Below are 9,082 nucleotides of genomic sequence, written 5' to 3' on the forward strand. Positions count from 1 at the left end.
CTTATGTGACGTCTAAATTGTACTAGTCATCAAATTTGTCTTTAGGTATCTCTACTATGAGCCTGTCTATTAATCATCGTACACTTTAATTAGCTTGCTTCATCTTTGTTGTCCATCTGCACTCTGTAACGTCTGTGACTTCACTTATTATGAACTCAACAGACTTTATGGCTTCACTTATTATGAACTCAACAGACTTTATGGCTTCACTTATTATGAACTCAACATACTTTATGGCTTCACTTATTATGAACTCAACATACTTTATGGCTTCACTTATTATGAACTCAACAGACTTTATGGCTTCACTTATTATGAACTCGACAGACTTTATGGCTTCACTTATTATGAACTCAACAGACTTTATGGCTTCACTTATTATGAACTCAACATACTTTATGGCTTCACTTATTATGAACTCAACAGACTTTATGGCTTCACTTATTATGAACTCAACAGACTTTATGGCTTCACTTATTATGAACTCAACAGACTTCAAATGTACTGAAATTAATTCCCATAGGCTGATTCTGGTTGTTTGGTGTGATAGTTGGAGATGTCCAGACCTTCGATTGAAATCTACACCACACAAAAAGAACTCGGTTTGTGTCAATAAATATCTTGAGTTCGCTGTGCGCCCGGTAACAAGGGGTGAAGGTGTGCCTCTCGACTCGTGTCCCAAAGTCCAGATATGTGACGTCATCCATGACCACCTGTCCGACCGAGAATCTAGTATAAAAGACAGTAATATGTCTTCGATTAGAGTAGATCGTAGTAAAGAGAAAGACTCAATAGTTCTTTAAAGATCTTCATTTACTTAGATCTCCAACAAGGTTAGTACTGTAATGCTCTAATTTAGATAGGCCTACTACCCTTTACTAGCCCTTAGACTGGCTTTAGTCAAACATCACTACGTCACTAACCCCATTGAAGGTAATTTAGTGTAAAATTGTAATTGGATTTTAAAAAACAACAAAGGACGTTATATTTGTGTTTTAAAATATTTTGTTTCATTTGTACATTAAAAATAGCAATCTCATTTTAGCATTTGAATTTAATTTGTCATCTTTTATTGGTAGTGTTTGCTTTTTAACAAATAGGTTCAGTTGTCTTAAATGTATATTTATGGTATAATTATGTAATATTGTAATGACCTTTCTGTTTAAAAAAAATCTAAATAGTTTGATGAAATGTAAACAATTAGTAGTTCTTTTAAATTAATTTTAGAAAAATTAATATATCAATATTTTACAATACGCCCATTATAGGCCTACTTTCCAAAAAATGTTATTTCATTTTGATATAATAGTTTATTACAGATGCGACATAATTTTTACCTTTTCATTTGTTTTCTCTCTACAGGCCTGAATTCAGACATGGCTTCCAGTTGGTACTTCTCTTGTTTGGTCGTCGCCACCCTGATTCTCCACACGTGTTTGTGCCTGCCAACTGAGTTTGCAACGACAACAGATGTGCCATCTATTCCAGAAGCTGCTGGAGGTGATAACTGTGATAACTTTTATGTTTTTAAATTTATATTCATCTTAAATATAAAATCCTTTGCCCGGACCACTCAAAGATGGTCACTATTTCTTCCACTTGCCGTGGACGATAAAATACGAACATTTAACCCGTGATAACAAAATATGATCTGTTAATATATTTTTGGGTTAATAGAACAAGTAGGTCATTCTCTTGAACGAAATCGCAGCTGTTAAATTTCAAACCATTTGGTTTTTAAAACCGTCATTTAAAAGTCTAAAGTACACAATGGCACTTCCTTCCGCTTTAAGCACTTAGTAACTTTTGTTTGGGGTACGTAACTTTCTTTCATTTCAGTTTTCTGTATTCTTATTTACTTAATAATAATAATAATCTTTATTGTCCGTATGGAAATTTGTCTTACAATTTGTGCATTACACCAAACAAAAAACATTATAACTATAAGAAACTAAAGTGTACATTCACACCAGACTCACTCATAATTTACATGTGACAAAGTTTATATCAGATTGTTCTTATTTAATGATTTGATTGCCAGGGGAACAAAATAGTGTTTGTTTCTGTTTGTCTTTGCTATCGGTGTCTTGTATCTCTTTTGCGATGGTTCTACTTGGACACAGATCTAAGTCTTGATCTAAATCTAATTCTCCTCTAGATCTAGATAATTGTCAGAGTGATTGCTAGGTATTTTCTTTCTATCAAATGTGTTTTTACAAAGAACTTAGAACATTCGTATGTGTGTGTGTGTGTGTGTGTGTGTGTGTGTGTGTGGAGAAAATAACTCCAGTTGGAAATGTTAATACTGTTGTTCAAGATAATGTGCGATTAGATTTAGATCTACAAGTAGGCCCCTATTCTAAATCAAAAATTAACAATGTTACAAAGACAGTTTGTGTGGAAACACAAACTTTTAATCGGCCCCCTAAGTGGTCCTCCCAGGCAGGCTTCAATATTTTCAGAAAGAACATCCAAATGAAATTATATCAAAGACAAATGAGAGATAAGAATGGAGAAAGAAGGTTGACAGATCGTGTGTAGTGCCCCAACGGTGCAGCAGATCAAAGGATAGGTGCAAGTGAATGCAAAGCCAGCACAACGACCAACCGCCTTTACTTTTCCCCAACTAATGTCAGGTACCCATTAGAGCTGGGTAGACTTAGAGGCGCCCAAGGATTCCGAAGTTGAATATCCCAGTCTTAACCAGGATTCGAACCCGGGACCCACGGTTCTACCACTCAGCTACCGCGCCTCTCCAGGCCTAATTGAAATCTTATAAATAATTTAATTGTTTTGAAAAGGCTCAATCTCTTATTCAAATCCTCAAAAAAAAAATCCACAAAATAAAATATGTTCAAGAAAATAAAATTTATAAGATTACTATTCGTTTTAAGTTAGGTCTAACTTATAATGCATTCTAATTAGCTTTTTCTCTTTAAAAAACTGTTTGCATAACTGATTTTAAAAATTAGATTTTTCGCCTTGAGGAAAAAAAAAGTAGCCGTTGCATCAGAACATTGAATGGTCTAAAATAATGAGAAGTCAATATTTTCAATATCTTTTCTAGTTTACGAGATCTAAACGGGACGGACGGACAGACGGTCAGACGGACAGACATTTCACACAAAACTAATAGCGTCTTTTCCCCTTTCGGGGGCCGCTAAAAAATCAAAAAAGTTGTCACAGTTTATATAAGGACCTTTTAAAAGTATGAACTTGTGCTAGTAATTTTTTGTCTCTGTTTTTGTTTTGAGCTTGATGTATACTATGGTCTGTGTAAATAAGGTGCTACTGTCAACGTGTAAAGTCTGGACTACATTACTATAATATTACTAGTGAGGTTTCTTCTTTCAAGCGGGAAGAGCAAAGCTTTAATGATTTATTGATCAGGATTTTTAGAATTTACGGGTAAAAAAGTTGTGTAGTGCGGGCATGGGCGTAGCCAGGATTTTTTTTCGGGGGGGGGGGGGGGGGTTGGGGGGTGAATTTTTTCTCTCCCCCCCCCCCGGGAAAAAAAAATATATGTATTTATGTGTGTGTGTGTACATAATCTTTATTACATTCTGACCCTTCATTCTTTCGGAAGACGTTTATTGTCCCTAGAATAGGTTCTTCCATGAGTTAATGAAAAAATTGTAGATTCCCCGACATTACTAGCAAAGGGGTCTGGGGGAGCGCTAGGAGCTCCCCCAGCGCGGGGCGAAGCCCCTCCTCCAAGCGCTATTTCTGATATTGAAAACCAATAAAATGCATATTCTGAGGTATCTACAGTGCATTTTAATGCTATTAAAAAGTTTTATTTCAAAAACCTAATGTGCTATTCTTACTGACTTAGACCCTCCCACGCCGTTCGGAGCATTTGACATCAAGCAGTTTCCATAAAAATCTGTCACTGGTAATGTCTGAAGCCTCTTCCCACCTACCACGAGGACCTCCATGAATGAGTGGCGTCAAGTTGTACTAGGATATCGTTGCAACTCTTCCTATGCGTAATTCATTTTGTCGGAGAACATGTCCCGAAAACCTCATGCGTCGTTCTCTCACAATCTTACTAAGGGGTCGACTCCCAGTTCGGCATAGGATTTCCTTGATTTAGATCCAATCTCTATAACTGACTCCTGAAATATGTATTAGCCATCTTTGTTGAGCTACATTTAGTGTTTTTCGATTTCGGTAGATGACTATTCACTGCAGTTTATTAATGGAGCCCTGCCACTGGTAAAAATTTGTAACCTCTCTTGAATACGCTCTTGGAATTAAGTGACTGTAGTTTGCTTTAGATTTTATATCGAAAAGAGAAGTTTGATCGTCAAAATCTTCTGTTGGGGGTTTTCCACCTCAAAATGCTCTGTAGGGGGATCTTAGACTCAAAACCATCTGGAGGGGTTTTAAACTTTAAAAAAAAAGCCATCTATAGAAGAAACTCAAAACTTTTAGTGTGTAATTTGCTTTTTTTTTTTATATGGAAGATGTATTTTTAGCACCAACCCCCTCTGAATGGGGGTTTAAACTCAAAACCCCTTTCGGCAACGCCCATAGCATTTTGAGTGCGTAATTTGCTTTTTTTCTTACACTGAAGATGGCGGGGGGTTTAAACTCAAAACCCCTTTGACTACGCTCATAGATTTTAGAGTGAGTAATTTTCTTTTATTTATATTGAAGAGGTACTTTTTAGCTTCAAACTCCACTGGAAGGGAGTTTAAACTCAAAACCCCATAGACTACACTCATAACATTTTTAGTGTATAATTTGCTTTTTTATTATTATTAAAAAGATGTATTTTTTACCTTCAAACCCCAATGAAGTGGGGTTTAAACTCAAAACTGAGTCAAAACCCATTTAGCTACGCTCATAACATTTTGAGTGCGTAATTAGCTTTTTTTTATATTAAAGAGGGGGTTTATCATAAATTTTAGACGGGGTTTTAAAATCAAAATCTTCCTTAACTGTGCTCTTGGAATTAGGGGATTTTCGTTTGCATTTTTTTTGTTTTGTTTTATAGAAGAGGGGGAATTAACTGCAAAAACCCCAGGTAGGGGGTTTAAAACTCAAAACCCCTGGTAGGGGGTTTAAAACTCAAAACCCCTAGTAGGAGTTTTTAAACTCGAACCGCTCTGGTAGGCGTTTTAAACTCGAACCCCCTTGGTAGGGGTTTTTTAAACTCGAACCCTCCTGGTAGGGGTTTTTAAACTCGAACCCCCCTGGTAGGGGGTTTTAAACTCAAAACCCCTTTGTTGTGCTAGGGCAAGTGATGGTTTAGTATTAAAATCTCACCTAAAATAAACAAAATCAAAGCAAAAAATCAGTTACTAAATTCGACTTGGGGGGGGATTTCATTTCGGGGGGGGGGGGGTTTGAACCCCAAGAACCCCCCCCTGGCTACGCCCATGAGTGCGGGCCCTATTCTATGCTAGGATGCAACCGGTGATTCACTGAAAGCTGTGTTTTACTGGCTTTTCATTTGAGGGATGCATACAAAAAGATTAAAAAAATTAAGACAGCCTAAAAGCTCCGGGTTGGGAAATGAGAGATTTCTATTGGAGGATACCAAAAAGTTATGCGATGAATGTACAAGGACCAAATTGTGTGTTGTTTGGGGGGGGGGCAAGTGTTTCATTTAAAACAAGCCAGTGTGTCTGTTGTCAACTATGTAGATCTAGACAATGTCAGAATAAGAAAAAGCAGTTAATAGAATCATTTTTGTGTTCGGTATCGCTGAATATCTGTGTGAAGTCTTTAGCATCTGAAGTAATATTTTATCACGACTATCTAATGCTAAGGAACATCTGTAATTTAAAAGGTTAGATCTAGACCGACACGTATTGTTGATCTAAAACTAAAAATCCAACTAATTCTAACAGTCAATATGATGGACTATGAATCTAGATCTAAACTTTTTCTTATACAGCTGTTCTAGGGGAGGGAGTAATTATTTTAATATATAACAAAAAATGAAAAAATTTCACTTAGTTATTTCTTAACATAGGTATACAGATTGAATGGGGGTGGGGGGTGGAAGACGTTATGATGTGGGTGTGTGTTTGTGTGTGTGTGTGTGTGTGTGGGTGTGTTTGTGTGTGTAGCTATGTAGTGTGAATGATGCAAGATGATGCATTGTCATCAGCTGTATGGGGAGGTCAGAGAAGATTCCAGGAGGCCAGAGTTTTTGTAGCGACTCAGATTTGTTCAAAATATCATTATTTTATATTATTACTAAAGTATACTACATCTATTTCATTTCATCTCAAGTTAAAATTTGTCTCTATTGTAATAAATGTCAAATATAATATTCTCCACAAAAGAAGTTATTCGAGGTATTTCAAAATGTACAAACTCAAACATAATACGCTTACAGCGGTTTAGTTGTCTACCAGCAGTTTGGTGCTACAAGTCAACGGCCGTTAACAACAGAGTCGGGGGGGGGGTATTTATTACGTTATTATCAAGCGTCCTATGTCGGCTTGGTTTGGTGGAAATATAGAGACTTCTTCAACGATTAATAAGCACAACTTGGCTTGAAATTGTTTGACGTTTCCGATGTTCCTTGAGAAGTAACAATCACTACAGCCCAGCACCAACCCACACGTAGAAGACGTCGGAACAAGATGGCGGCCAAGGTTCGAACCCTGAACCATCCAGACAACATCTAAAGCGCCAAACAAACATAGCTACTACCGGGGAGTTTGAAGAAAGGTAGGGGAGGAAAAGACGCGCGCTAGAAAGTGGGCAAACGTAACGGATATTAGAGTTTACTACCAAATGATATGGAACCGACCCAATCCGGTTTACTTGGACGAAAACAAATAAGGAAAAAAAAAGGGGGGGGGGTCCTGCCAGAAAATATGTAGAAGTTGGAAAAGATGCGAAGGATATAATTTAAAACAAGAAGAGGGTGACTGGTTTACAGTACAAAATAAACCCAGTAGGTACCCTGGGAACAAATGAATGTTTGCAGCCGGTGTTCAACGCTAGTCTTTTATCAAATGTTTGAATGTTAATAATGAGTGAAGGAAAAATACTACGACGTTACTAAGAGGCATACACAAATAAATAATTAAACAAGAATTTTGTTCCCTCAGACCTACCCACCTCAGATACATCTGTTGTCGATCCATCTACCTACGGAGATCTGGACCCAAAGTCAATTAACTTAAACAACCTTATAGTATTGTCTATACTGAGAAATCAAGGACTGTTTAGTAATCTCAACAGTAATTCATTGCTAACTCTACTGCTGCTCAGGAACATTGGTTAAGTAAGTCAAAAATAGTTTAAATACGTAGTTCTAAATGAAAAAAAAACAAAAAAAAAAACAAATAACTTATGTTTAAGAAAAATCATTTTGTGAAAGACAATAAAACAATATCAATTACAAAGTTTTTTTATACTTAATTAATATACATTCAGTCATTACATGACATCTTATTATTTCTTTTGCTCTAGCTATCTTTCAATTTTAAACGCCTAATTCTCTACACAAGGCTTGTCTCATCTTTGCTTAGTATATTTTTTTTAAACTATAAAACACAATAATAAATTAGGACTAAGTAATTAACTAATTGGTTGGTTTTTTTTATTGATTCACGTGTTATCATAGAGCATGAGCTTATTAGCAAAATTTGAAGAAGATTTGATGAGTAGAAGTGGTCGAGAAATCGATTGCAAAACACGAAACCTACAAGAAACATACACAGGGACATAGTAGGAGGATTTATAAGTATTGTCAAAATAAGAACCTAATTCTTTAGTTGTGAATTACAAAAACCTCGCAAAAATTACAATATTTTTGAAATATTAATAAGAGCCACAAGGTATAAAATATATACAGTCATCATGTAACAATAAGTGTAACCAGTGACTGATCGAAGCTACTACAGATAGTAAGAAGCTTAGCGAATTGCACATGTGTTATTTCATGTTTGTGTGCATGTGTGTGTGTGTTTTGTATTCTCAAGTTAGTCCTGTAGTATTTATAACTACCATTTAAAAACATCAATTTATTTCATATTTGTTTTTCTTTTAGAGAACTTGGAGATCCCTTGGACTGCTGAAACATGTATCATGGGCTCAATAAATCTGATGTAAACATTGACAGATGTGTTCAAGTTGTATTCTAGTCAATGCACATGTCTGTGTTTCGTTTCCGTGTCTAAATAGTTTGTTGTTAGCCGCTTCCAAAAGGTTAAAGGCCGCTATTAGCAATGTATGGTCTGTCTGTGGGTCCGTCATATTTAGATCGCAAGGTTGATAAGCGCTTTGTAGCGTGCTAAAAATAGGCTCAACGTCTATTATAGGTCACTATTGCTCACCAGAAAGCCAAACCTTTCGTTTTTTATACACACTAGTCGAATCGCGGCGTAGCATACGTCGCTATTTTGCAGGGCCGGCCTTAGGCCACTGCAATCTATGCAACCGCAGTGGGCCTCGCACTTTCAAAGGCCCAACGCTAATTCTAGGTGTTAATTATTAAATTAAACCATTTTATAACTTATAACAGATTTTCCGCGGCCTCCCAATTTACCAGGAGCTCCTTGAAATCTCCTGAAATAGCAAAATATACGAAAAAGTCCCGGAAATCTTTGGAAATTATTAAAATCTTTTGAAAACTCATAAAATTCTCCTGAAATATAGACAAATTGTCATTTTGGGGGTGTCATTCACTAAGGAAAACGCCAATTCTACGCGCGATAAAAAGAAAAGGCATTATACGATACCCGTAATTATGGAGTCTGGTGAAAGAAGCTTCTCGCGCCTCAAACTAATGAAGAGTTACTTGAGATCAACAATTCTCAAAGATAGATTGAAACATTTGGTTATTCTTGCTATTGAGCGTGATCTATGGAGGAAACAGCATTATCATAATATATTGCTTCACTACACGCAAGGCTCGTAAAGTAATTCTGTACGTAGTAAAGAATGAATAAAATGCAATGACAAATTTATTTTCTAATACAAACTCTTAATTTTCACTTATTATCCTTATTCCTACTCAAACTGGGCCCTGCGCAATCCGTTTCGCATAGGGCCCACAATGGTTAAGTTCTGCCCTGCTATTTAGTGACGGGTAGTAAATTACTTGTTC

The 9,082-nt window shown here is 36.4% G+C and overlaps 1 long non-coding RNA gene across 1 annotated transcript; it reads left to right on the plus strand.

Moving 5' to 3' along the window:
• Positions 1-674: 674 nt before the first annotated feature.
• Positions 675-8,092, plus strand: LOC106072569 (uncharacterized). Its single transcript, XR_001218615.2, has 4 exons — positions 675-833; positions 1,363-1,500; positions 7,080-7,255; positions 8,024-8,092. It is a non-coding gene; the product is annotated as an uncharacterized LOC106072569 (long non-coding RNA).
• The last annotated feature ends 990 nt before the right edge of the window (positions 8,093-9,082 follow it).

The sequence above is a fragment of the Biomphalaria glabrata genome, chromosome 11, assembly GCF_947242115.1.
Source record: "Biomphalaria glabrata chromosome 11, xgBioGlab47.1, whole genome shotgun sequence".
NCBI lineage: Eukaryota > Metazoa > Mollusca > Gastropoda > Planorbidae > Biomphalaria > Biomphalaria glabrata.